The sequence below is a fragment of the Acinonyx jubatus genome, chromosome D1, assembly GCF_027475565.1.
Source record: "Acinonyx jubatus isolate Ajub_Pintada_27869175 chromosome D1, VMU_Ajub_asm_v1.0, whole genome shotgun sequence".
Taxonomy (NCBI): domain Eukaryota; kingdom Metazoa; phylum Chordata; class Mammalia; order Carnivora; family Felidae; genus Acinonyx; species Acinonyx jubatus.
This window is the reverse complement of record NC_069390.1, coordinates 66048622-66076065: the sequence shown is the minus strand read 5'-3', so window position 1 is coordinate 66076065 and position 27444 is coordinate 66048622. Positions and strand designations below refer to the sequence as shown.

The window sequence follows — 27444 nt, the reverse complement described above, 5'->3', positions numbered from 1 at the left end:
TGATGTTTCACAGAAATTTGAAAAATCTGTGTCAGATTATAATGATTCTATGCAGAAATGTTATTATAAGGATTGGTTTGTAAGTAGTTCTGATTTCTAGTTAACAAAAAAATTTTGTTCAGGTTTGGTCACTAGAGAAATACTAGTTTTTTCCCCCTCATTGCTCTTTCTTATAATAATGCCTTTACTGCTGTAAGAGGAGCCCACCATTTATTTAATGGCTCCCCAAATCATTTGCAATCAGCAGGAGAGTTCCAGACTGTGAAGTTTTAAACTTCATAAACAGGTGTAAGTTAAACTACTCAAATGTCCTGAAATGAACTCATTTTCGGGGGATGTCCCAACTGACTAAATACAATTCAAAAAGAAATTACAACAGACTTTCTTCCCCACATTTATACAACCTACTTCAATGAATACCTTAACCCATATCATTATGATTCCCATCCCTTGAAATTTAGCCATGCACCTAATTTTTCCCCCTATCATTTTCAAATCATTGGCACATTTTTTTTTCAAAATTGGGGGTACCTGGGTGGCTCAGTCATTTTGAGCATCCAACTTCAGCTCAAGTCATGATCTTAAGGTTTGTGAGTTCAAGCCCCACATTGGGCTCTCTGCTGTCATTGCAGAGCCCGCTTCATGTGCTGTGTCTCCATGTCTCTCTGCCCCTACCCCACTCATTCATTTCCTCTCTCTCTCTCTTTCAAAAATAAATAAATAAACTTAAAAAAAAACACATCTGATCATGCCACTCCCCTGCTTAAAACCCTTTAATGGATTACAGTTACTCTTGGGATAAAACCCAGAATTCTCTTCATGACCTCCATGGTCCTTCCTGATCTATCCCATTGTGACTTCTCCATTTTCATCTCCTGTCATCACCCCCACCCTTGTTTTTGCCACGTCCCCTTTCTGCTACTGACTCTTTTCACGTGTTGTTGGATCTGCCTTGAATGTCCTTCCATACTCTTCCCCCATCCCAATTTATCTGCTTATCCTGTAAGCCTCAGGTCTTTTGCTATATTCTGGCATAATACTCTATGCTTCCTTGAGTACATGTTGCAGCATAATTAAATGATGATTTGCTAATAAGTACATCGTGTTTATATCTGTCAACCCTACTAGACTGTAAGGACAGGGGCCACTTATGTTATTTATGTCTGCATTTGCAGTATGTAATACAGAATCAGGTACATCACTGGTCACAGAAAATATGTTACGAATTAGGAAATATGTCAAAGCATTTAGAAGAATGGCTGAAATAGAGTAGTGCTCCGTGTATTAAGTAATTTAATGGTTGTTGCCGTTGGTATTTTTCTTTTATTAGTAGGTGTTGATCTGATCAGAGGTTTTTAGACTGTACTACAGGGCCTTGGGTCCTACTTGCAGTTCTTCTATGTGGCCTTTGGAAAATCATCTAATTTCTCAAGACTTTGGTTATTCTACTTTATAGGTATTTCTTAAGAACTTTTATTTTAGAATCCCTGGAAATACAGATTCCCTTAAAACTAAAGTAAAGGGAAAAATAAAAGAGTTGGCTAGTGATGAAGTTGGGTGTTTTTCTTCAGGTCTCTAGCTTTTGTTTCTGAAGTATTTTCCACATCCAAGGTGATTTTTTATTTCCTAGACATAAAGAGCCAACCCATCATCACATTATTGTTACTAAAAAGACCCTTACATCATTGATTGGGCTCGGTAAATAGCTCACATCTTGCTTCCCTCTCTCAGTCTGGATCAACTGAGAAACAAGTCAGCAGAAGCACCCTAGTACCATTTCGTTACTGATAGAAGCCAATTTGGAGGATATAGCTCTTGTGTGATATTCAGAAGGACATGCTGTCTGCCTCTGTAACTACATAGTGAGACAACTTACTCAAGGGATGTGGAGACTTCACAGGAAGCACACAGACCTAGGAACCCACCTCTCACTGGTTTAGGCAGAGAAGTAAGGAGAAAGAGGCCAAATTTCCTATGCACAAGAACCTTGTGCACTCAGTGGGGAAACCTGGACCTAGAACCCAGTAATTCTGTCTTCCTCTGTGAAAAGGAATAAGAGATGGGACAATAAGCTAGGACTGGCTGTCAAATCAGGGGCAAAATACTGTCATTTTAAATATCAGTTATCCATGAATTTCAACTAGGGATTAGACAGTTTCTAGAAATAAGCAAAGTGGACTGTGTCAGGCAACTGGTATTATGGGAACATTTAATTTTTTTTTTTTTTGCAAACTAAAACAACAAAAAAGAAAAACATAACCCAGGAGCTACCAGGATTTAAAAGCTGTAGCAAGCATTGTAGGATTCCCTGGGGCATTTTGGGTTTTGAGCCTGAATTTCACGTGTGGAATGGCAGGCCTTGTCTTATTCAAAGGCATCTTGGAGCCCCTGGGAAAGGCTTTTGGTACGGAGAGACTTCCCAGAGCCCCTGACATTATTCCCTGAACATAGTGTTACCTCCCTAGGAGACAAACACTGTTTCTTAGAGCCATTGCCATATTTATCTTCTCTTTCTTAATTTCTTTTAGGTTTTTACCCCCAGAGGCTTATTTTCAGGACTACTTTCATTAAGGAAATGGAATCCAGGTGGTGTTTTCTGAAGCAGTTGCCATAATACTGCAAGTCTTTAGAGAGTTTGTACATATGTATCAGTGTGTCTTTGTATTTACACATACACACAAATACACACACACACACACACACACACTTATAGCTATTCAGGTGTGTAAACATAAATGTAGTGTCATATATGTGTGTGTTTTAACTCAGGGTGACTTAGCTGACAAGTATGCTGCACTGTCTGCCCCATGACTGGAAAAAGTATGGAGAGAAGATGGTGGCAGGGACTAAGCCAGCTGTAAGGCTAGTTTCCAAGGAGGAAGGTCAGCCTCCTGACTGGCAGTGTCCAAGAGGGCACAAAGAATTTGACATCGTTACCTAAGGAGGTCTAATCTAGGAGGGGTTGGCCAAAGATTGTAGGTGGCACTAATGCTGAAATTGAGGTAGCCAAGCCAGTTAATTCATTGATCTGTTAAGAACAATCCAGGTAGGTATTGGAAATCTAGACAACAAAATCAAGACCCTGGACAGAGGGGCCTACAGGGTTGGACTGGATCACAGAGTTTCTACTTAGCAGGTCAGGTTTATCTTTGGTCTCTAGTTGTACCTTTTTGCAAATGAGGAAAGGGAGGCCGAAAGCCTCATGTTACATACTGGGTTTATACAGTCGAGAAAGAGAAAGGTTCCCTCTTGGGGAGCCTCCACAATTCCAAGGGTTTTTCAGAATACAAAATTAGTGACAGCACAACTTGTTCTGATTAGCTCATGGGGAAAAACCATTAATGGATGGGCAGCCTTATTCAAGCTTGGCTCATGAGCTAAGTGAGGTGGAGTCTGAAGTCATAGACCTTAGAAATTAAGAGATGAGCCCATGTAAGGAAAGTGAAGGCACACATTCATGACCAACACCCACCCACCCACTCCCACACAGAAGTAGTATATGCCTATTTATGGACACATAATCACATATTACTGTCATGAAGCTTAACTCCTGGCTGATTTCTGTCCTAGTCAAAGGCTGGAAGAAGGTCAATGAGGAGTTGCAAATGATTTTTTGTTATTCTTCAAATACTCTTATATCCCATCCAATGGGATAGAACATGTTATAATGGTCAGCAGGAGATATCATGCTTGAAGCCCACTTTTGTCTGGTATGAAATATTACCCAGGAATATCTGGACCTATAGTGTAATGAGAAAATACAGTTTCAATAGAAGGGTGGAGAAATGTATGATTCTGCAGTCAGCAGGAGAGAGGATCAACAATCTAATCTGGAAGGAGGCAAACAGCCTTACTACCTGTTACTTAATAAGAGTGAATATTTATTGAATGAATCATACTGTGTTCACCCATGTAGTATCACAATCATAAATAGTCGTCCTGGGGGCAGAAAGTTTTCTCTTGAAGACTTAGGTAATTTAAGCTTTTCAATTGAGCAGACTGTGTGAAGATGTGTTACCAGTCAGAAAGTGACCCGGGGTCATATGGATTTCCCCAGCAGAGTACCGTTCATGTGACACCATGAACAAATAGTCCAGGCTTCATGAAAAAGAATTCATAAAGATGGAACCATGTGGAGGGACATTTGCCACTATGTCACTGTCACTATTGCACTCATTTCTGTTTTTAACTTTTGGTTTTCAAAACGTTTGTGTAAGAATTAAACCTAGAGTGTGTATGTCTTGTTGCCATTTTCCTCTACCTCTTATGGACTCTGCTGCCCGTTGGCAAGCAACTGAAGGAAAGAACTGATGCTTCAGGGTCTGGGCCTAAGGCCAAAGCTAATTAACTCTGAAAGTAAATGAAAGCTGTTACCCATGTTCCTCAGAACAGAGCAAACCAATATTTGTATTTTTTGCTGTTCCCAGACGACGGTGCTCTGGTTGTGGTGAGTAAATTGCAGGTAGTGTGATTTTCAACCTAAATGGACAGGTGTAGAATAAGGGGTGAAGAGGTCCCATAAGTAATCTCTTTTAATAGCTTACAGACTATATTCTTTAAGGAGATACACTACACTTATTTTGAAATGTACCTAATTCAGTAATTTTCTAATCTCACTCCAAGTTTCCCTCCAGTTCTCCAGAAGATTTCTTATTCCTAACTATCACAGTCTTCACTAATTTAGTGTGATTTTTTTTTTAGGAGCTAAGGATTCTGGTATTTTTTTTTTCATTTGTAGGTTTAAGATGTATACATATATAAACATAACTATATATATATGCATATATATTTATAATTTCCACCTAATGCCACAATTTATTGAACACTTACTGTATGCTAGGCATGTATTTATAGTATCTGTAACCCTTTACCCATCTTACAATCACTCTGATTCTGATGGGAGAAAACACAGATTATATTTGGTAGAGCCAGGATTCAAACCCAGATCTGGCTCCAAAGTCTATCCTTTTTCTTAATCTACACCATGCTGCCTCTCTAAATCAGTTGGGAGTGGGTTCAGCTGCATATAGTGTAAATCCCAAATAATATTAATTAAATGATATTTTTGTCTTACATAGAAGAAATTCAGAGCTAGGGATTCTAAGGCAGCTCTACAATTCCTAGACTCTCCTTTTCCCTACTCCACTACCCTTATCGGTGATGTCCATCCCCAAGGTCATGTCATGGTCTAAGATGGCTGCTGAGACTTTAGCTATGAGGTCTGCATTCAGTTTTTACCTAATTATGACTTACTCATGTTCATAAGTCTAACATTTAGGATAGCTCCTGGCACAATGAATGAACAGATAGATGGAAGTGAGTGATCTTGAGACTTACACTTATGTTGAAGCTGAGGCATACTTAAGACAACCTCAGATATATTGACTTATATATTTTTTTAAATTTATTTTTGAGAGAGAGTGGGGGAGGGGCAAATAGAGGGAGACAGAGAATCCAAAGTGGGCTCGCATTTCAGCAGAGCCTGACTTGGGGCTCGAACTCAGGAACCATGAGATCATGACCTGAGCCATAGGCTTAACCAACTGAGCCACCGAGCAGCCCCATTATCTGTTTTTTCAATCTACCACATGTGCCCCTTTTTCCGTTTCTCTCTCTCCTCCGTTCCCAATACTAAATGCATCATCTGGCTCTTTCCAACTCATTGTTCAAGTTTTGGCTGCCTCAGCATTCTCTCGGAGAAGCCTTCTCTGTTCTTCTGAAACCTACAAATGCAAGAGGACAAAAAAACAAAAAAAATCTACTTTCACCAAGTTTTTGAAGCCAGCTACCTTTCTACATTTCCTAGACTCACTCAGTTCGTATAATCGCTTTTAGGTCTGTTCTCAGAATAGTGCCTGACTCAGGTGAATCTTCAGAAGCCAAGATTAAACCAAGGGAAGAAGCCCACAACAGTCATTGAATAAGTGGTAAAACTTGCTGGACTGTGCCTGGAAAAGAATTTGTACTTATTTCAGAATTTTCTATACAAGCCACCTTTTATTTATTTTTGTCTCTACTGAGGACTCATTACATGGATAATAGCTAAGACAGAAGTCATTCTGTTTGGCAGAGACAGCAATTTTCAGCAGTGTTTATATGACAGTAGGTCCCCAGAGCAGAAGGCTGTATGGCTAATCTCTTCCCCAGACTTGTCATTTTGCTCCTCTAGCTGTAGGGCATTTATAGAGTTACAGTCTTCAGAGGCACTGCTGCTTTTCAGGGTCAAGAATGGCATTGTCCCAGGTACATTCCTGAAGTGTGGAAAGAGGGTGATACAGCTGCTTGATGTAGTGTTTGTCTCCTTAACCTATGGGGCATGCGCAACCTATGTGGGGATGTGTGGCCTCATGCCAGGAGCATAAAACCCAGGATAATCACAGCAAGTAAGTGTTATTAAAGACTTGCTGAGAGGAGGTTGTGAATATGTAATTTTTCTTTTGTTTTTAAAAGAGTTTTATTTATTTTTTTTAGTAATCTCTACACCCAATGTGGGGATCAAACTTAAAACCCCGAGATCAAGAGTTGCACACTCTTCCGAGTGAGCCAGCCAAGCACACCTGTGATTTTTTCTTTGAATAATTAATTCAAAATAAAAATAAATTCAAAAAATCAGCTCTGTCATTAAGAAGAATACTAAGTTCATAGGAATTTTTAAGATAAAATACAAGTCTTGAAATTAATGGTGTTTTGGACCACGAACCCCCAGACTTACCCAGAATCAGACTGATTATGCTTCTGTAGTGTTAAGGTGAGAGTGATATGATGGAAAGGATAGGGACTTTGGATCAGGCAGACCTGGATTCAAATCCTGACTCCAATAGGATTTATATGACTTTGAACTCTTAGAAGCTGTTTTCTTGTCTGTAAAATCAAAATTATAACATTGGTCTTGCAGCTGGTATTGTGATTAGTGACAGTGTATGTAAAGTGCACAGCACATGTTTAATCAGAGGTTTGCATTGATGTTTAAATTATTCTGCTACTAGAGATCAGGGAAGCAGAGTTGGAAAGTGTGAGTGAGCCTTTTGTGAAATGGCATGACTTTAGGGTTCTGGAGCTTCTGGTAGACACACTGGCACCCCATCATAAGCACCCTACTCTTTGATCGCCTCCAGTCCTGGAGAGAGTCAGCATAGAATATATCACTGAAGTTATTCTTTTTCCTCATGGTTTATTCATTAAAATCATGTGTAGTGATAGTGCTTTCTTGATTTAAATATGATAAATGATTAGGATGCCTACTTCATATCCTGAAAACCTAATTAAAGGAAGAGAAAGAGACTGCCCTTTGAAAGCTTACACATTTCATTTAGATATGGACATCTTATTAATGAGAGAGACAGGGTAGCTGAGACTGTGTTAATGCAATCAGAAGGAAGGTTGGAATTGAGCCTGACCATGTTACTCTTCTTCCATCCCATTCCTCTTAACTCCTTTGGATGGCTTGAAGGGCCTCCAAGATCTGATCTTAACTATCCATTCTTCCATCAACCCCATACACACTAATCTCCAGCTTTCTGAAGTTCCCACAGCAGGCCCTGTTTTATTGGGCCCCAGTGCCTTTGCCTATGCTGGGCTTTGCAAGGAAACTCCTTGTCTCACCTTTTTTTGTCAGGTCAATGCTGCCCTTCATATTTTAACACAGGTTTCAACTTTTTAGGCACTTTATTAATCCTTTCAGTTATGGATTGAAGGCCCTTCACCCTCAATCTTAGGGAAATGTGTACTTTACTCTCCTGTAGCATTTATCACCAATATTGCAAATATCTCTTTTTTTCCACTATAAGAAAGTCCTTATAAAAATCAATGCAGTCTTGACTACTAAACCGATCTCAATGGCTTAATACCATAAGATTTGTTTCACTCTCTCGTCATAGTCCATATCTGGGTGGTGAATGAAAAAGGAGAGTCTGTTCCATATAGATTTTCAAGGGCCCCAGAACTGGATCTTCCCTTGTAAATGGTTCCAACCATTCCATGGTCTGAGAGTCACCCACTATTTTTCTTTGTTTATCCAGCAAACAAGGGAAGAGAGTGATCATGGAGGATCTTCACAGGACTCTTTAGGAGCTAGGCCTAAAACTGGAGCACAGCATTTTTCTGACATTACATTCCATCTGTCAAAACTTTGTCAGATGGCCCTTACTGACTTCCAGGGGGATCAGGGAATGTAGTCAAGCTTTGTGTTCAAGGAGTAAAGAGACAGGGTGTGGCTAGTAGACACCAGACTTCCTGTTATTTTCCCTCTGGTATTTTCTCCATCACATTTATCAAGATCAGATATAGTATATAAAATATTTATTCATTTGTTTGTTGCCACCCCCCCCCCCACCACAGACATTTAAATATATACCTGTGATGTCAGGGAGTCTTGTCTATTCTGTTTATTTTTTTATATCACCATCTAGAACAGTGCCTGGTACATTGTAGACACTCAGATATTTTTTGAGTCCTGGATACCCATCATTTGTTTTTTGCATAATGCTTTCAGTCTTCTTGGCATGAAAGTGACAAAAACTAATATGAAAATTGGATGTAAAAATAATGTCAAAAAATGAGGATTAGATGTAGAAATGGAGGGGAAGAAGATAACAATTATTAGTGAATAGTGGTGGTGGCTTGACTTACAGATTCAGAGATAAAATGCTTGCTCTGAAAGGACACACCTGAAGCCACTAGGGAACATTGTGAAAGTGTTTCAGTGTTTCTTCCCAGAATGCTGATTTTTGATGCCATCCAAACCTTCAGTGGATGCAGCTTGAAGGAATCGTCTGTGGAGCTAAATAAACCTATAATGAGTACTTAAACCATTTTGATTTAGTCTTATCAGAAAGGTCATTCAGAGAAAGAGGCATTTTGATCACAGCAATTCTCTTCACAGAAATGGTATCTGGGAAGCTAGTCTCTTTCTATTTGATTATTCAAGGATACATTGAGGATGCAGAGAACATTTGCCAAAACCTATCTTTAAAACTCAGCTGCATAAAGAAGAAACAAATGCACTGTAGGATTGAAATTGCCAGAAGAATCCATTCAGCAACTTCTTCAATAAAGTCAGCCTAGAATGTTGGACTCAGGATCATGGCATTATAGAAATATGGACTTGGAAGGGACCTACAAGTGAAGAAAATGGGGTCTGGAGACAAGGGCACTCTCTGTCAGGCACTGTGCGCAACACTGTGCAAAACACAAATAGGCATTGCTCTTTTCAACGGGCATTCCTATTCTGACTCGTTAACTTGCACACTCTCCGCACAGCAGGCATGTAGCAGAGCTGGGTCCACAGTGAGATCTGACTCAATCCCTGTTGTTTTTCTCAGGGGTAAAGAATATTAGCCACAGAAGCCTCCACCCAATTTCTGTGAAATGATATACCCAGAATAACAGCTCCATTATTTTGACTTCTATTTCAGTGCTCTTTCTACCAGAGTTAATTTTTAATGTAGAGACACAAAGGTGCATTTTTTGCAATAAAATCTACTTATTAAACATCAATCTATATTCTAATCCTCTCATACTTTTCTCAATTTTGAGTTTAAAGACTTTATTTGTCTCAGAATAGACATAAATTTATATTTTACCATAAGTGTGTTTTTAGTATTTATGCTCATATTATTCAGGTTTTCATATTGTCCACGTCTGTATCTCCATAAAAATGGTACTTTCTGTTTTACAAAAGGTACATTAGCTTTCCTCACTGTGTGCAAATATCTTGAAAGCCTAATGTTTCCATTTTATAAAGTTGATTACTTACCTGCCAAGTGAGAATAGTGTCAGAATTTAGAAACACATTTATAGTTTCTAAGTGGTGTCATAAATTGCAAATAAGAACATGAAGTATTCAGTATTAACACTAATAATAGCTAACACTTAACAGCCTAATACGTGCAAGTCACAAGTACCTTTTTTAAAAAACATATTAACTCAATTTGTCCTCACACAATCCTCTTAAGTGAATATTATTATTACTCTATTTTGCAATTACAGAAATGGAGGCACTGAGAGGTTAAACAAGTTGCTCAAGGTCACACAGTTGGTGAAATGACAGGGCCAGGATTCTAACCCAGACAACCTTGCCCCAGAGTCTAAGCTCCTAATCACTCACAACGCTGTCTCTAAGAGTGCATTTCAGGACTTTGTACAAACCTTTGGAAGAGTCTCTATCATGCCCTCTCCTTTCTTATAGAAGCCTACTCTAGACGCTGTACCCATACCCAACACATATCCACCCTATCTCCTCTGGTCCCAAAAATATGCCAGACATAATTCGAGTAGTGGGGTGAGAGAGCACGTGAGGACATGAGGTGCTGGAGAGCTTACTACCAGCAGACAGGGCAAGGAGAAGGGTGGAGCCAGACCTGGTGCCCTCCCACTCACTCACTTCCTAGTTGCATGACCTTGGGCATGCTATTTAACTTCTCTGAATCTCAGTGTCTGCATGTACACAGTTAGAGAAAAGAATGACCAACTCTCAGTATTCAGTAAGACCCCCTTTAGAAGCAGTATATCTGAAGCACCTCCATTAAAATTGTCACATAATAGATGCTTAAAATGTGGGCATTATTATCAATAAAGTGTGATAAAAGAGGACCATTATATAACTCACAAAATGCAGGTAAACTGAGTTGAAAAAGCAGCTATGTAGATAGAAGAGCATGTAAATTTTGCCCACTCTAAAAGGAAGTTTATTTTCAGTATCATGTGTAATAATTAATAGCTTAGACTTTGGAGTCATGAAAATTTGTTTTTTTTAAAAAAATGTTTTATTTATTCTGAGAAAGAGAGCTTGAGAAGGGGAGGGACAGAGAGAGAGAGGGAGAGAGAGAATCCCAAACTGTCTCTGCGCTGACAGCCCAATTCAGGGCTCGGACTCACAGACCTGTGAGATTCTGACCTGAGCTGAGATCAGGAGTCAGATGCTTAACCAACTGAGCCACCCAGGTGCCCCAGGATTTTTTAATCTATTTTGATCTCAGTTCTCTACTTCTTGGATATCTGTCCTCAGGTAAACCTTCCTAAGCTTTGTTTCTTCATCTACAAAGTAGAGACAATTGTAATTACTTCAGAAATCTGGGAATGAAATTATTTAAATATAAACATTTGGTATGTATGTGTGTGTATACATGTATATACACACTATCACACATCCAATGGCATATGGAGCTAGCTCTTGGATGAGTATATTCATTTGGTACTAAAGTATTTCATTGATGATGGGAAGGTCTCTAGATATTTCATCCCTGTGCTAGTTAAAATTCTCTAGGGAAACAGAACCGATAGATTAATATGTCATATATATACATATATATCTGTATCTACCTATCTATAACTATCTAGAGATTTATCATAAGGAATTGGGTCGCATGATTATGGAAGCTAGCAAGTCTAAAATCTGTACAACCAATGTCTCCATTTGAGTTCAAAAGCCAGAAGAAACTGTAGACCCAATAAGAGCCAATGTTCTAGTTCAAAGGCCATCAGACAGGAGAATTCTCTTATTGGGGCGGGGGAGGGGAGGATCAGCTTTTGTTCTTTTCAGGCCTTCAACTAATTGGATAGGGCTTCGCCTCATAATGGAAGGCCATCTGTTTTACTCAGTCTTTGGATTTAATGTGAATCTTGTTCACAGAGTGAGACCTCACAGAAGATCTCATCCTCACAGAAACACCCAGAATAATGTTTGACTGAACATCTGGATACCCCATGGCCTATTCCAGTTGACATATAAAATTAACCATCATAATCCTTACTGGTCTATGAGGTAGCCTCCGACTCTTTCATGAAAAGAAAACAGTATGTCTATTCCTTTGGGTCCAAGTTTTAAGCTCAGAGGAGAAGAAGTACACATGGTAGGAAAGAGGTTTAGGTAGAAATGCTTTAGCCTAGTTTCTCATTATGCCTATAGGAATCCTTGGTGGTGGTGGTGAGGGGGGAGATGCAAACTGAGGTGAGCAAATTCACCTGTGCTAAAGAAATCATACCACAAGTGGACGGGATTTAACATACCAAATTCTGTGACTTTCTTTGTGATTTAGAATGTGAAATCAGCCACAAAAATAGAACCCCAGAGTCACTGAATGCCATCTACTCCTAGATCTTCCTTTGATTGGCTTTGAAAACAAATAGAATTGGTTACTGGAAATCCTTACATTCATTCATCAAACTCTTTTTCATCATTGACTGCATCATAGTCACATAGTCATAGGTACATTGTTTAGTCCTAGAGTTAAAGATGAATATTTCCCCCACTCTTTTTTTTAAGTGTTATTTATTTTGAGGGAGAGAGAGCACAAGCAGGGGAGGGGCAGAGAAAGAGGGAGAGAGAATCCCAAGAGATAGGTGTGCATCTCTACCTCACAAACCAAGAGATCATGACCTGAGCCAAGATCAAGAGTCAGACACTCAACTGACTGAGATACCCAGGCTCTCCATATTTCCCCCCAACTCTGAAAGAGAAGATAGGCACTGAAACAAAGTAGTAGCAGTGTTATAACAAAAGTATTTATGGAAGGTGATGCCGTCATAAAAGAACGAACTATGTCCAGGAAGTTCTGGGTGGTGCAGCAGCTGGTTAATAAGAAGTTATAAGACTGAGAAAAAAAGTCCTCAACTGGGTTATGAGGGATGAATAGGAGTTTCTTAGATTAAAAAGAGTGAAAGGGAATTTCATACAGGAGATGAGCATGTGCAAAGTCATGAAAGTGAAAAGGAGTTTTAAATAATTGGAGAATATCGAAAGTATGGCAGGTGCATACCTGGAGAGGCAGTGAAGCATAATAGATAAGCTCTTAGCCTCTGAAACCAGAATGCCTAGGTTTAAATTTTGGCTAGGCCACTTACTATCAATGTAACTTTGTACAAATTACTTAACTTTTTTTGATTCAGTCCCCTCGTGTAAAATAGGATTAAATCACAACATATATAAAACACTTGAAACAATATCTGACAAATTGTATGACCCTATAAATGTTACATTGTTATTGTATGAGTACGCCATGATAACAAGTGTACCCAACATCTCTGTGATTTATAAAAAACAACCCTTTATTTTCACTCATGTTACTTACCTGTAGTCACTGTGGCTATTCTCTGGCTGGGGACCTGCTCCCCTTATCCTCTTATCCTAAAACCCAAACTAAGGAAAGGTGTCCATCCGAGACATGCCATTCTCAGCGCAGAATGTCAACACAAGAATACTGGCAGAAACTCATGGTGCTTCTCCCAGCTTCTGCTAAGACATAATGTGTTCATGTTTACTCGTATTCCATTAGCCAAAGCATGTAATATGACCAAATGCAAAATCAAAGGGCAGGATTGTATCATTTTCTAAGAGAATGGGCAGTGGATAGTTACTGAAAATTGAGAACAGTAATACAGTCTACTATAATCATCATATATAAGCCTCTTCATGTTATCTTACATAGGGTGCTGGTGGGGAAGGTGCAAAGTAGCTTGGGAAGAAATACAAGGTCCAGAGCATATCTGGAAATCAATTTTATTTTCCTGGATGTATTCTAAGATTTTGGCCCCAGTGCCTTCCCTCCCATATTTCCTGCCTTGTTTTCTGTTGTGTTCTGATTCAATCACCTGAACTCTAAGCACAAGATTGAAAAGCTGGGGCCTTTGCCACATGTTACAATATGTCATAGCTTGGATTTGAATTATGAATAGCAAAAATAAAAGCGTTTATGTTACCTCTGTAATTGATGTCCTGACCTCTTGTTTTCCAAGCACTATAAACATTTTTCAGTCTCCTATTAATTATAATTGTACTCACTAACTTAGAGTCAATTGTCATTTTCATTATATTCCATGACTTTGTAATTAAGCCATTTGAAATAGATGGAATTTGCAATTGTGGTGAGTAAATAATTTCAGACTTGATTTTCTGTTTTTGATAGATTTGAGGAGGAGGTTTGGAATTGAAACTCCTTTTCAAGCGGACTGTATGTACACAAATGTCACTGATAACTACTTCACTCTGAATTATGATTATGTGTGTTTGGTTATCCATAGAATAAAAAGGATAATTTGAAAATGTTAAAGTATTTTCATAGAAATGTGGCTGCCACTTTTCTTCCCTCACAAGAAGGAAGGCTCTTAAGAAATAAAAGAGCCTTTGTTACTCTGTCTATAAGTTTCCTTTGGGATCTAAATGCTAACTTGTGGTTAGCAAAGGAAACTCGGGACTGCTTGGGACTGCTTGGGACTTGCTTCTGTTTCAGCAAAGGAAACTTGGGACTTCAGAACAGGAGTTCTGTAGCCAGGGCTCTGCTGCTGGGGTATCAGATCTGGAGCCAAGACATTTGGAAGACCATGTGAACTGAGTAGAGAGGGGAGGGAGAAGATGAGGGTGGAACCAACTGGTATAAAGATTGGTTTTTTTCAGGTCAGCATGTGCTTAAGAACTTGATATGGGGACTTGGATCTAAGGATGTGGGAGTCTCAGGCTCCGTATAAGGGGCTACAAAACTTCAGGAATAGATGGAGTGTTGTGAAGGTACTAACAACATTGAGTTGTGTATATTGAATTATAAAAAGGTGAATTTTATGGCTATGAATTACCTCTTAATTTCAGAAATTTTAACATAAAAAAGAAAGCAAGTATACATTGGGACTTTCTCCAAAATTAAAACCTGCCAACATAAAGCCAGTTCTGACTTTGGTATTAAATAAAGTCACCCATAACTAAAACTGAACGTTTATGTTTGTATTACTCTTCCTAATAATTGCTTTTAACACTAACAACTTTGTTGATGTATACTTAGCAAGACTTATTCTTCCAGATGATATGGAAAATGTTGTATAAGATCTTTTTGCTATTACTTTGAACAGAAGGGGAATAAATGAGGTGACTATATAATTTGTCCCCCAAACCTTTTCATTTTGGTGAGGGAAAGGTAACACATAAGTTGTGGGATCAAAAGTCATAAATCAGGCCAGTCCTAGACAAACAGGACATGGGGGCAGGGGGAGACAGGAGAGATAGCAGAAAAGGACCATTCTATATCTTTGCCCTATTCCTTCATCTATTTTTTCAACAAATATTTTCTGTGCTTTTGTGCCTACTTTGGAGAAACACAGATGCATAAAACATGGTTCCTGCCTTCAATGTTATCCTGGGTTTGTTGTCAAGTCCAGGGTATCAATCTCTGATCCAACCTTGGAGAGTAGAGAAAGAGGAGGTGGTGAGGTTTTCTGGAATAGATGATATCTGAGGTGATCTTCCAAAGGGAGAAGGTAAAATGTGGGAAAAGGAAGTGCTAAGGAAAATAATTTCGTTTGTGAAGGTGATCCTGTTGGCTAGGAAATTTGGAGAAGGTGATAGTAATCATCTGACCTGATAACTTGTGTCCTCCCAGAACTTAGTTTTAGCTCACAGGCTCAAGAAAGAGCGATTTGTTAAGAGTAAAATTCATGGCCTCACATTTTCTCACTTCTCAGGTTTAATCTCTGACTGGAGGGATCTGACCAGGACCTCCACTAGGCAAAATCAGGCCTTCTCAGAAGTGACTGCTTTTAAAAGAGAGATTTATGGAGACATTAACTGTAAGGACTGAGAATCTGATATTTATATCTGAATGGATGGGCTTAGAGATGAGGTAGTCAGATAGCTGGAAGGAGGTGGCTCCCTAAGTCCACGTTATATACCTCATGTGTTTCCATTTGTGGTTCCCAGAACAACATAAACCTTGTTCACACTAGAGAAATTTAAAAGAATTGTAGAGGAAAAAAGTTACCCCCAATACACACAAAAAAGTAGAGGTGGTATTTTGTCTAGGTGAGATTGTACTTCCTTTCTTTTTAATATTGATTCATAATGTCCTTTACTTCTTTCTTTAAGCAGATTTGAAATGAGAAATCTCTCAATTTACATTAAACGATGAATATATAAACCTTTGTATGAAACATCTTCAGTGATCAAGGAATATTCTAAGTGCTGCTGGGTGGTTTCTAGGTTATAGTAACTTAAAAAGACATCTCTCTCTTTCTCTTTCAGTCTTCTCCATTCCCCCTCAACACACACGCGCGCACGTGCACACACACACACACACACTCAAACACATATGCTAAATTATAAGCACCTCCCAGGGAGGGATCATGTCTTACCTTTGTATCCCAACCTTCTACCTCATAGTTTGACCCACAGTAAATACTGAATTATCAAGATGTGATAAATTTCTACTAAAAAAGCACTCCTAATAGAAATTAACATTTTTATGATGCACTATAGTTTTAAGGCACATTTTACAAATATATGACTTTTAATCTCCAGTGAGATGGGCATTACTTGTATTGCAGTTTTATGTAAGAAGAAACTGAGGTTCAGAGGATGAAGAGAAGCCCCATGGGCATCTGCAGTTTCAGTTAGAACTAAAACCCAGGACTCCCACCTTTGGGTCTGGTTTCTCTCTCTCAATGGTATTGCTACATTTGTGAGTGTGACTTATTGTCCTCTACTCAACAAGGTAAATGATTCTGATGCTCTCAGAAGAAAAAAATATGCAAAACCATTTACTGTTACTTAAGAGCCCTCAAGCCAGGAAACCATCTCATAACATCTCTAGAACATGCACGAAGAAAATACTGCCAACGAGGACATAATTACAAACAAGCATCGTGTGCTGATATTGTTCTCTATACACAGAAAATCTACGTAAGTTACCTGTAGTATGTGGAGGGAGGAATATATATGGTAACCAAGTCATAAAACTTTGTTTTGCTATGCTCCATCTGCAGACCCTGGGAAATGTTGCAGACTAACTTTAATTAATCATCGCTGCTTGAATTGATTTAGATCTTCCCACTCCCACATTAAGCTGTAATGTATTCTTTATAAAAATGTACAACTTGAAGTTAATTTGAGTCCTTCAGGCCAAAGAGTTTATTTATAACATGCGGTGAAACATTTTATGGCCCCAATTTCCATTAAATCATAAATTCAGGAAATGAGAGAAAGAAACAGGCCTACTCAGTCACCTTGCCCTTGTCAGAAGGAATAAGATCCGCATCTGTGGTATATTTCCCAATGCTTGGGTCAATGTGTGTATTTATATATATCTCCATATTCAATGCTGCTGATGAAAATGGCTTTCATGTGAAAAACTATAGATCAAAAGACTGGTGTGTGGGATGTAGATTCTCCCTCCCTTAGAACGTGCTCCATCACAGTCTTGTTCAAAGCTTGGAATATTTTTTTAAGCCTTAACAAAAGCAAACTTCTACCTTACCGCCTCAGATCATAGTATTTCTACTCTAGATCAGGTTGTCTGTCCATCTTATTACTCCCTTATTAGTACTTTAGAGACGTATCAGACCGGGTTTCAGGAGGTCATCTGGAGACAACGCATACCCAGTATGATCATAGAGGTTCTGAGGATAGCACAGACGATAGCAAATTGGGTTTTTAGGCAGAGAAAATGGGGTGTCGGTGTGCCCAGTGAAATATTGAAGTTGTCAGTGTCAAGTCCAGGATCTTGGAAGCTGAGAGGGATGCTGTGTGGTAAGAAGTTAATCCTATCCAAAGAGAGGTCCCACCTTTGTCCTTGATTCCTGGAAGAGAATCTCTAGGCCCTTGGAATATCATGTCTAAAAGGAATGTTTTTGTTTGTTGAGGGATTTGGCCCCTGAAAAGTCTAACATTGTGGTTTATGGTGAATATTTGGGGCCATGTGGTATCAGTTTCACCTCCAGAAGGGCTGGAGAATAAAGGTCTGTCATGTGGGCAGTATGTGATCAAGCTCCAGTAAAATTCTGAGCACTGAAGTTTAGGTGAGCTTTCCTGGTTGGCAATACTCTGTACATATTGTCACCCATCAGTGCCAGAAGAGTCATGCATCCATGATTCCGAAGAGAAGACAATAAAAACTCCATGTTTGGTAACTTTTCTGGACTCTGCCTGATAGAATTATTTCCTTAGCTAATTTTAATCTTTATCCTTTCCCTGTAATAAGCCAAATTGTGAATATAACAGCTTTCAGTGAGTTCTGTGAATCCTTCTAATGAATCATCTAAATTGGGGGTGGTTCTAGGAACTCTCCAAACTTACATTTGCTGTCAGAAGGGAGGATGGTCTTCTGTGGACTGTGTGCCCTCTAAAACTTAACAGTTGGCCTAAATGTGTCACAGATGTGTTATTGAAAACCATTTTCCAAAAGAGAATTCCAAGTACCAGAAACTGGGAAAAAGTTGGAGGGGCAGTCATAAGCTAATTTAGTTGATTATATATGTTTTATTTCTAGAATCTGGGAGATCTGTGTGTATATATGTGTGTTCTTTGTTCCACTGTCACAAAAGCACTATTCAGCTCCAAATGCTGATCAAGCTTCTAGCACTGGGCATATCTAGGTATGGAAAACATCAAGAGATGTTGTATCCTAAAGTTTATTGGTAGCCAAGAGGTACATTAAGAAGATGCCATTCCTGTTCAGACCTAAAGCAAGCTAAAAGGAGTCTTGGAAAGGCACTATAGGAGATCTGGTAGAGGTTGGGGAGCAGATTTCAGATACCATTTCTTAAGTCCAGAATCCAGGGACAAGAGGACTTCAAATAGTACTTGAAAAAGCAAGACAAAGCTCCACCTGAAGACATAGAATTAAAGTAGAGTAGAGTAAAGCTACTCACAAATTGACTTGATCTTTGTGTCATATAGAATTAAATTTTCCTGTGAGTGACAGAAAATTTGTAATAAAAAAAGTTTCTTTTTTTTCTCATGTAAATAAAACCTAGAAGTAAACAATCCAATCAAGAATGATGGCATCAGGGACCCTGGATCCTTCTGCCTTGTTCAACCAACCTCAACCTAAGAGATCCATCTCCTACCCAAGATGACAGTTCAATATTCAACCATAATATCTACATTCACTTCTCATTTAGGAAAAATTCCTACACAGAAAAAGTCAACTTAAATTTCATCATTCAGAACTAAGTCAAATAGCCATATCTAGCTGCCAAAGAGGTTGGGAGATATTCATTTTAGATGCTTATGAGCCCTGTGCCCAAATAAAAATTGGGAGTCATATAAGGAAGAATGAATGGATGTCTGCTGGAGAATAATTAGCAGCCTATGCTTCAATTCTGGGTCAGAATTGAACCAGACAATCAAATGAAATTTTGATTGAAGACTATGTAGGAACTAGAGCCTACAGTTGAGCTTAGCCTAATATATGGACCTTGTGGCTGCTCTTATAGAAAGAGTGCCCAGTAGTAGGGAGCCAGGCTGGTCACTTCCATACCTGTGGCTCTTCACTGCCTCTGTGGTTCCTCACTGGATTTTTTTTTTGTTTATTTTTATTTATTTTGAGAGAGAGATGAGAGCAAACAGGGAAAGGATGGAGAGAGAGGGAGACAATTCCAAGCAGGCTCTGTGCTGTCAACATAGAGGCCCATGTGGGACTTAACCTCACAAACTGCCAGATCAGAACCTGAGCTGAAATCAAGATCAGACATGCTTAATGGTCCAAGCTACCCAGATGCCCCTCCTCACAGCATTTCTATCTATAGTCATTCCATCACATCCTACTGTTTGCTAATACTTGGTTATCCTAAGCATTAAGTGAGTTCAGTCAAGTGCAATGTTCTGAAACATTCTTGGCATGCACTTTCTTGCCATTAGATTATTTTTTCCTTTTTTAAATTTCACTGGTAAAGGAACTAGTACATTTACTTGAGTCTCTCATGTCTGGTTTTGAATATTTGCTTTAGCCTTTATGAGCCACATGAGCCTTGGAAAGGTTCTTAATCTCTCTGGCCCTCAATTTTATCAAATGTCAAATGGAGAAAAGTACTTACTTTCAAAATAGAGGTAGATGCCTGAACCAGTGTGGTGCTCAATAAATGCCAATTATTATAAATAAAACTTTAGCTTGGACTGATCTTGACTTCATAAAGATTCTTGTGGGGAATAATTTAAGTGTCCCAGTGCATACTATGCTCCAGGTATTTTAAATGCATATTATCTAACCCCTACAACACTTTTTTGAGGGAGTTAATCTAATTTAACAAATAAGAATACCAAAGGTCTGATAATTTTGTGGCTCTCCCAAGTTTACTTCATTAGTGCTAGAATTGAGATTTGAGCCCAGCTCCACCTGACTCCATTATGCTTTAGATTTTTTAAATTAAACTATTTTATTTTACAGTTAAGGAAAGGGGTTAAAATAAAGGTAAGAAACTTGCCCATGGTCCCAAATATAGTTCGTAGCAGGTTATTAGATGTTTAACATCTAAACCAGAGTCCTTCTTTCTCCTTCCTGCTACACTATATTTAACTTATATTTCCTTTCCACATCCTTCAGCTATATTCTCAGTATGATAAAGTTTTTTCTGTTTTCCTGAACTTCCAGTGTTTTATATATTTTTTTTTACTGATTCACATTTTTACATACTGATTGACCTTTTTAGCAAGCAGACCTATATGGTTTTATGGTGAATTTTATTCTCCTCTAGTCTAATGGATGCCTTTGTAGAAAATTGAACAGATGTTAGATCTTATTTCCAAATACTTTTGGAGGATTAGACTGGTTATGCACATGGAAGAGTTTCTTTGCCACTGATGGATGAATTGGAGCTAAACGTATCATGATTCTAACCCATCAGTGTGTGCCATATGGAACAGCAATCATCCGTTTAGAGGGTGGGGTTTCTCTCCATGGAGAAATTGTATACCAGAGTGAGATTTGTTGTTAAGAGCATCTGGATGTCTCCTTGCCTTTCTTGTGCATGGTGAAAATTGACCCGAGGTAACAAGTTTTTTCTTTGTTATCAAGTCATGAATAAATTAGTCTTGCTTTCTACTCTGAGGCCCAGATCAATATTCTGCTGGAATGTTGATGGTTTTAGTGAATGGAAATGAACTGGCAAAATGCCATCCAGAAGATTTGCACACAAGCAAATGAAACATTTGCATGGGTGGATGAAAAGGCCCCTGATAGAAATTAAGAGTATCATTTGCATAGTTGCTTGCCATTTATAGGTATTTGCACATATATCTAATTCTGACATCTACCCTATAAAGAAAGCAAACTAGAATTTTGTCATCATTTTACAGATAAGTGTGAAGAGGATAGGGAGGTTGTGACTTGCCCAAGGTCACATCATGAAATAAGAAAAACACAGGTCATACCCAGATGTTCTGGCTCTAAACTGCTGCTGTCTTCTGAGCATCTCGATCTCTCCAAATCTGGGCCCTTTTCTTTGAATATTACTTTTCTTTGTGGCTTAGTATTTTTTTTTTTTTTGCTTAAGAAATAGAATGCAGCAGCCCATGAGCTTTATTTTGTGCCCTGTCGCCTACTAAAAATTTCAAGATAACAGGAAGTTTCAACTCTTGGCTCAAAGGAAGTTGAAGGATTTATGAACCATTGGATTCATAGTCTTGTCTCCACATAGAACCCCCAAGTAGACTACTTAGCATTAAAATGTATGGAGTCAAAATATATTTGCGTTCTCTTGAGGCTTTAGCGACTCTAAAAAATGAGTAACCTTGGATCATGGTTCAGTGTTCTGCTTCTGTTTCCATTTTTTATAAGCTATGAGATGGGGTGAGAAGAAATAGAATGGGTATAATGCACAGGGCAGGTCAGAGCTTTTCGTATATCAAAGATAGATGACTGGCCAGCATTTTACTTTTTCTGGGGAGTAAGTATTTTATCATGCATTATTTAGATGTTACAAATACAAGTTCAATTACAAGGAACTGTTATTCCAAAAGGCTCTGAAACTTTAGATATGTTTCTGCCTCAAGGAGGCTGCTTTTTCTTAAAGAATCAAGATGGGAAAAATGTTGAGCTTTTCCAAAGTTCCATCTGGCAAGGAGACAGGTGATCTGCTTAAGGACAAGGACAGGAATGAGGAAGAAGAGAGTATTAGGAAGTCTGCTAGAGCTACAGCTATATGGGAGTCCCAAGAGAAGGGGGCAGCAAACTGTTCCCTCTGAACTTGATGCCAGAAACCACTACTATAGTAAGGGGACACATGTGATAAAACAAAAGGTTGGTGCCAGGTAGCTCTTGATCCAACAAACATTTCTTTGGTGCCAAGTATGAAAATAAGTAAGATCCAGGCTCTGACCTTGGACTCACTAGCCAGCAAGAGAGGGAAGCAAATAGACATACACTACAAAATAGCAAGTCCTTTTGTAGAAGTAAGAATAATGGTAAGAATGACAGGGCCTGTTAATGGGCAATGATCTGTTAATTCGCCATGTCTATTATGTACATTCATTACTTGATTAGATCCTCCTAATGATCCTGTAAGGGAGATACTAGTTTGTTACCAATTATAGGTGACTAAGGGTCAGAGAGGTTAAGTGATTTGGCAAACGTTGCACAGCTAGCCAAAGAAATATAGCCACCTTGGGAAAGTGATTTATGGTAGGTTCTTCTCTTGCTTCTTTTCTCAAATAAATATTTATGAAAATCCAGTTATACTTCAGATGCTATATATAAAGATGAGTGATCCATAGTCCCTATCTTTGAAGAGTCCACAGCAAATGAAGAGGAATTGGACAGATATGATAGTCCCTGAGATTCACTGTGAAGTGAGATGAGGTAAGCATCACAGAAAACTGTACTTTCAAAAACTGTAAGGGTTAAAAGTTCCGTGGAGTAACTGGTGGTGACAGTGGTAGAGAGGAGAGCTTTGGGTCTCCAGAAGGGAAAGTACAGAGGTTCATATTATGGCTTGTGGATATAATGCAGCATGTTGCTGAAGCTACAAGGCACCACTTCATATTCTATAAAGGAATCATCCAGGTTTATATATATAACCCTCTGCAAACAGAGAAACTGGGTCATAATTATTACTGGATGTGTATGAGGAAATTAAGGCTAGATATTTGTCTGCAGATTGATCCAGGTGTAAAACTTCTACTACCAGTGCTATAGAGAAACAATAAGCTACTAATTCCCTCATTCTCTCCCTCAGTTGTAGCCCACCCTTTTGTTGTATCCAAGAGCCAAGATAATGCCTTGACACAGAGATAATTTCCCAAGACCCAAGTGGAAACATGCACTATGATGTCTCTTGAGTGAAGAGGACTTAAAGTATCCTGGTGGGACTATAACTGAGGGGCAACATAGTCTCTCTTGAATGTATAATGTGTTTACTTCTGGCAGCATAGTAGAAGCAGAGAACTCACAAATGAGAGCAGGCCCAGGTGAGGACAGTCAGGGTGGCCACACAAGAAACAGTCTAAAGAACTTGACATACTTACCTAAAAGAGAGGACGGTGAGTTAATAGAAAAGTCATTGGTCAAGGTGAGAATAAAGAGACTAATCACTGGCTTCAAATAGCTGACCATAAGGAGACCTTGGCCTTGTTCTGTTGATTCCAGAGTTTGAAAATGGAAGTTACCAAGAGTCTCATTTCAATTTAATACAAGATGGAGTCTTGAGTTAGAATTGAAACTGTTGTGTATTTCCACGTACATGTTACAGGTCTCGAAACATCTCATCTCTGGTTATTGAAAATTTAAGGTCAGATTCAATAATAGCTTACCATTATTCTGCACTATGTAGTTAAGCACACTGACTCTTGATTCAGACTATCTGGGTTTACATCTGTGTTCTCCCAGTTGCTTGAGTAAGCCACCTAGTCTCTTAAGCTTCAGTTTCTTTATCTATAAAATGGGTGTAATAATAAATATCTTACAGGGTGGTTAAAAGATTTAAATGAAATAATGCCTGTTATTTTTATTAGCATATATACTTAAAAGAGCCATAACGATAAGCTATACTCCATTTTTATCTCAGAAAACCTTTACTTTTTCCTGTTGTTAAGTAGTGTTTGTGTAATTCTAGATGTATTACTTCTGTTATGGAGGGAGGACTGATATCTCACCCTTGATGCCAAGATGTTCAGTAAAGCCCAGATCCAGAAAACCTTTCAAGTGTTCATAGGAACATGTTATATTTCATATGACAAATAAACATGGAAACCTCCAAAGCCATGTTGAAGGCAAAGGTCACTCCTCTTCCATATCCTGGTAAATCTTGCACTACTTGAGATGGTCACAGTTGGTTGGAATCTGGAATCAATCAGGCTATTGGCATTAGGTAAGAGACGTGTAGATTCTTGATATGATAGAAATTGGAACTCAAAAGCATTGGGATATTTTCTTAGGTGGGAGAAAGGGTTTTTGTGACTTACACAAGCTTTGGAAGGTATAATCTGGTGAGCTGGTGTGGAGATGTCTATAACTTTCTGCCATGGTCATGAGAGCACCTTGAAAGCTGAAAACTGTGAGCCAATCCAGTCTCTAAACTTTTCATGTGTTTTAAGACTTCAAAGCGTCATGATTACAAATATATAAGTTTTAATGCCAGTAATGACAGAGTGGTCACAATTACTGTTAAATTGTGTAGAATATCCCTGTAAATATGAGTAGAGATTTTTAATATATACCCCAAAGGTCTTAGAAGGAAGATAAGTAAAAGATGGGTTCACCTAGAAGAATGATGGCCAAGATGATTATGAAAGCAGTGACAAAACATTAGTAAGAAGCATAAAAAGATTTGAGTAAGGAAATGTTTCATGTTCCTAGAAGAGTAAACATTATAAACACATCATTTCTTTCTAATATGAGGCATTTGTGTGCTTGTATGTTTGCTTGACTTTTGTTGTTGTTTCTTGATCTTTATGATAGTCCAATCAGAAATAACAGAGGAATGGGAGATATAGGAGAGTTAAGGAAGTAGATTTAACAATGATTGGCAATTAGTTGGATGTGTGGACTAAGGGAGAAAATCTAGAATAATGCACTGGCTTCTGTCTTAGGAGACTAGTTGGATTATCGTGGCTTTCACTGCCCCAGGCAGAAAAGGATAGAGAACAGGTTAGATGAGGAAGATGATAAAACAAGCTTTTGGCATTTGAAATCAGATGATCTGTGAAATGTGTAAGGGAGCGTATTTTGAAAAGCGGTGGCAGGCAAAGATCTAGAGCCGAGAAGATAGGTCTGGACTAGCATTATTAGACAATTTCAGCACATAAAAGTCACATTAGAAACAATAGGTGTGGTCTAAGAAAGGAGAAAAGGACTGAGCATTTAAGGAGATAATGGAGAAGATGACACCCTAAAGAAGATGGAGAAATAGCAGGCAGAGAGGTGGGGAATCAACTGGAAGAAAATGTTACCATGAAAATGAAGGCATTTAGAAGGACAATGGCAACAGAGCCAAATGTCTCAGGAAGATCAAGTTAAGATTATGTTTAGTTTCATGTAAATTGGCCCAAGGTCTTTGGAGAGCTTTTTGATAGTATCAATCCCTAGTAATTCCATTTCTAGGGATTTTTCATGCATATATACTTCAACAAGTCCACAAAAATTATATCTACAAGGAAGTTTACTGCATCATAATTTGTTATAGCAAAAGCTAAAAATAGCCCATCAATATGTGACTGATTAAATATACCATTGTAGTTTATCTACACAGTGGATTGTAATACACCTATTAAACACTGAGCTCAATATGTAGACATGGGGAAGTCCTTTGAAGCACATTATTTCAAAAATAAATAAAAATACAAGAGACTACAAGTCACAATTTAGTGAGAGGTTAAGCAAGCAAGAGCCTGCTTGTTTCCTGGCCTCAAGCCTAGACCTGCTCCTTATAAGTTTTAGAATATTGGGAAGTTTCTTAATTTCCAGTGCCTCTCTTTGGATGAATACTCCTGTTGTCCCATGCTTTTCTGAACCTTCTACCTCTAAATAATGGCCTCAATTCAGTAATTAAAGTGTCCAGTGTTTCAATAATAGTCTCAATTCAGTAATTAAAATGTCCAGTCTCATGCCGGAACTCCCTTATCCACAATGGATACATTTTGTATTTGGTAATTAGGAAGTCATCGGTGATCTCCCCCAGGTTATTTCAGGGAAGTAGTAAGGGAGAGCCCAACTGCAGTGGGAGAAGGAAGGAGTGAGAAGCTGGTAAGGGATGGAACAAGTGTAGGTAGACTTTTGGAGCAATCACCAAGGGAAAAAGTTACAAGAGAGGAAAGAGATGTGTTTAAAGAAGTGAGGTTGTTGAGGAAGTGGGAAAGGACAGGTGGGACTCAGCCTGGAGTTCAACAGTTTTGGAATACAGGCTACTAGAATGCATATACTTAGAGCCCCCACATAGGGAAAATCTATTGGAAGCTAAGAGGGTTCCTGCTTGATGCCTCCTATTTGCTCCCTACAGGAGAGAGGAGATGATGCTAGGGGCTTAGACAGAGAGTGTGGTGGTGGTTGGGATAGTCTGAAGAAACGAGAAAGTTGAGCTTCCTAGGGACACACCTTAGAATTTCTGAGCCGCTTTAAGAGCAAATTTGAGTTTGGAGTTCAGGGGTTAACAAAAGCTCCAGATCCATGTGGTTCTGTGATTTTTCATTGGAAGCCTGAGAAGCAGGTTTGCAGGCATAGAGCATGCCTTCCGGGCCAGGCTGCAGGCTGTCTCAGAGGAACCTCAACACCAAAAGAAAGGGCCAAAGATAAGATCTGCTCCCTCATCACTGTTTGGCTGCAGGCTAGTTCCAGAAGGCAGCACAGTCTATCAAAAAGAAGAATATTTTGTATAATTTCCTTTTGAAAAAGCAGCACCTTGATTTCCCTGTTTAAAAACATAATACAAACACTCACTAGCTCAACAAATCACAGCCACTGTGAGTGACTTTATACATTAGCACCTAATTCATCAACACGCCAATCTAAACACTTGGGTTTCTTTATTTAATATGTGGCGTTCTCACCACCCTCTTCATTATGCTGCCTTTCTCCTTCGCTCCTAATATCTACCCCCTAAGGCTTTATTCTATAGGATGTTGAGTTGGTCCCATTATAGAAAATGAGTATTTTCTGTTGGTATCACAATTCATTTTGATGCTTTATTATAACCTTTTTTGAAAGTAGGATATTTGTCCATTGTGACATTCTATTAAAAAAAAAAAGACTGCTACTAGGGAATTAACTATTTTTTTCATCAGAGAATCCTTAACAGTCCTATTCTAGAGCTTAAAGGTTTTTGCGATTCTGGAATAGATGACATTACTCAAGATTCGGGAAGAAAGCAAAGAACAAAGTCTGCAAAGAAAGATGGTCCAGATGCAAAGCTTATCCAAGCTGAGTATTTTGTGGTTACAAGCTTGAGTCACTGGAGGAGAAACCAAAGAAAATTCCAAGTGCCTGCTTGCAAAAATTTACTTTTATTAACTTTGGTTGCTTTAGAAAATATAATAATTTATTCATGAAAAATTATCATTACCCAGAAGTGAGGCAGTGTGGCATAATAGAGAAAGAAATGAAACAAAATAAAATGGCAGTCAAGAACCTAGAGTCTTTCCCTTGGATTTCAATTTGTCATAAACATTTCACTGGTTTTGGACTGGGAAGAACTGGCATTTATTTTGAATCCACTCACCTATGGCCAAACACTCTTGCATACATGTGCCCTTTGCACTAATAA

The 27444-nt window shown here is 38.6% G+C and overlaps 1 protein-coding gene and 1 pseudogene across 7 annotated transcripts in view; both read left to right on the top strand.

Annotated features, from left to right (window-relative positions):
- The window catches only part of DLG2 (discs large MAGUK scaffold protein 2), a 2057646-nt gene that overhangs the window by 923076 nt on the left and 1107126 nt on the right, over window positions 1-27444 (top strand). The window lies entirely within an intron of this gene.
- LOC128311706 (40S ribosomal protein SA-like) overlaps window positions 6317-27444 on the top strand; it is a 120355-nt pseudogene continuing 99227 nt past the window's right edge.